The sequence below is a fragment of the Arachis duranensis genome, chromosome 4, assembly GCF_000817695.3.
Source record: "Arachis duranensis cultivar V14167 chromosome 4, aradu.V14167.gnm2.J7QH, whole genome shotgun sequence".
NCBI lineage: Eukaryota > Viridiplantae > Streptophyta > Magnoliopsida > Fabales > Fabaceae > Arachis > Arachis duranensis.
Window position 1 is genome coordinate 50,301,191 of NC_029775.3, and position 2,119 is coordinate 50,303,309.

Consider the following 2,119-nt stretch of genomic DNA (forward strand, 5'->3'; position numbering starts at 1 on the left):
CCCCTTTGCTCACCAAAGAACTGGATGACTTGACTAGGCAGAGGTTACCTCAAAAGAGACAGGACCCTGGGAAGTTCTCAATACCTTGTACATTAGGCACTATGACCTTCGAGAAGGCTCTGTGTGACCTAGTGTCAAGCATAAACCTCATGCCTCTCTCTGTAATAGAGAAGCTAGGGATCTTTAAGGTACAAGCTGCAAGAATCTCACTAGAGATGGCAGACAATTCAAGAAAACAAGCTTCTGGACTTGTAGAGGATGTTCTGGTAAAGGTTGAAGACCATTACATCCCTGCTGATTTAATAGTCCTAGATAATGGGAAGTGCATGGATGAATCCATCATCCTTGGCAGACCCTTCCTAGCCACAGCAAAGGCTGTGATTGATATTGACAGAGGAGAATTGATCATTCAAGTGAATAAAGAATCCCTTGTGTTTAAGGCTCAAGGATATCCCTCTGTAACCATGGAGAGGAAGCATGAAGAGCTTCTCTCAAAACAGAGTCAAACAGAGCCCCCACAGTCAAACTCTAAGTTTGGTGTTGGGAGGCCACAACCAAACTCTAAGTTTGGTGTCGGAAGGTTCCAACATTGCTCTGAACATCTGTGAGGCTCCATGAGAGCCCACTGTCAAGCTACTGACATTAAAGAAGCGCTTGTTGGGAGGCAACCCAATGTTATATTTATATATTTTACATTGTTATTTTATGTTTTCTATAGGTTGATGATCATGTGAAGTCATAAAAATAATTGAAAAAGCAAAAACAGAATAAAAAACAGAAAGAAAAATAGCACACCCTGGTGGAAAAGCTTGCTGGCGTTTAAACGCCAGTAAGGGCAGCAAATGGGCATTTAACGCCCAGTCTGGCACCATTCTGGGCGTTTAATGCCAGAAAGGGGCACCAGGCTGGCGTTTAACGCCAGAAAGGGACACCAGACTGGCGTTTAACGCCAGAAAAGGGTAGCAGCCCGGCGTTTAACACCAGGATTGGTAGAAAGGGCGTTTTACATGCCACTTGGTGCAGGGATGAGCTATCCTTGACACCTCAAGATCTGTGGACCCCACAGGATCCCCACCTACCCACCACTCTCTCTCTTCTTCACTCATTCACCAATCACCTCAATACCTCTTCCCTAAAAACCCCTCACCTATCAAATCCCACCATTCTCTTCACTACTGACATCCATCCTTCGTAAAACCCCACCTACCTAACCATTCAAATTCAAACCAGTTTCCCTCCCAAACCCACCCATAATGGCCGAACCATACCCCCCCTCTCCACCCCTATATAAACCCATCTTCACTCCTTCATTTTCACACAACCTAAACACTACTTCTCCCCTTGGCCGAACCACAAAGCCCCATCCATCTCCAATATATTTCTTCTTCTACTACTCTCTTCTTTCTTCTTTTGCTCGAGGACGAGAAAACCTTCTAAGTTTTGTGTGGTAAAAGCGCTACTTTTTATTTTTTCATAACCATTTATGGCACCAAAGGCTGGAGAAACCTTTAGAAAGAGGAAAGGGAAGGCAAAATTCCACCTCCGAGTCATGGGAGATGGAAAGATCCATCTCAAGGGCGCATCAAGACCACTTCTATGAAGTTGTGGCCATGAAGAAGATGATCTCTGAGGTCCTTTTCAAACTCAAAAAGAGTGAATATCCGGAGATCCAACATGAGATCCAAAGAAGAGGTTGGGAAGTTCTTACCAACCCCATTCAACGAGTCGGAATCTTAATGGTTCAAGAGTTCTATGCCAATGCATGGATCACCAAGAACCATGATCAAAGTGTGAACCCAGACCCAAAGAATTGGCTTACAATGGTTTGGGGGAAATGCTTAGATTTTAGTCCGGAAAATGTAAGGTTGGCATTCAACTTGCCCATAATGCAAGGAGATGAACACCCCTACACTAGAAGGGTCAACTTTGATCAAAGGTTGGACCAAGTCCTCATAGACATTTGTGAAGAGGGCGCTCAATAGAAGAGAGATTCAAGAGGGAAGCCGGTTCAACTGAGAAGGCATGACCTCAAGCCCGTGGCTAGGGGATGGTTGGAGTTTATCCAACGCTCAATCATTCCCACTAGCAACCGGTCCGAAGCTACAATAGACCGGGATAT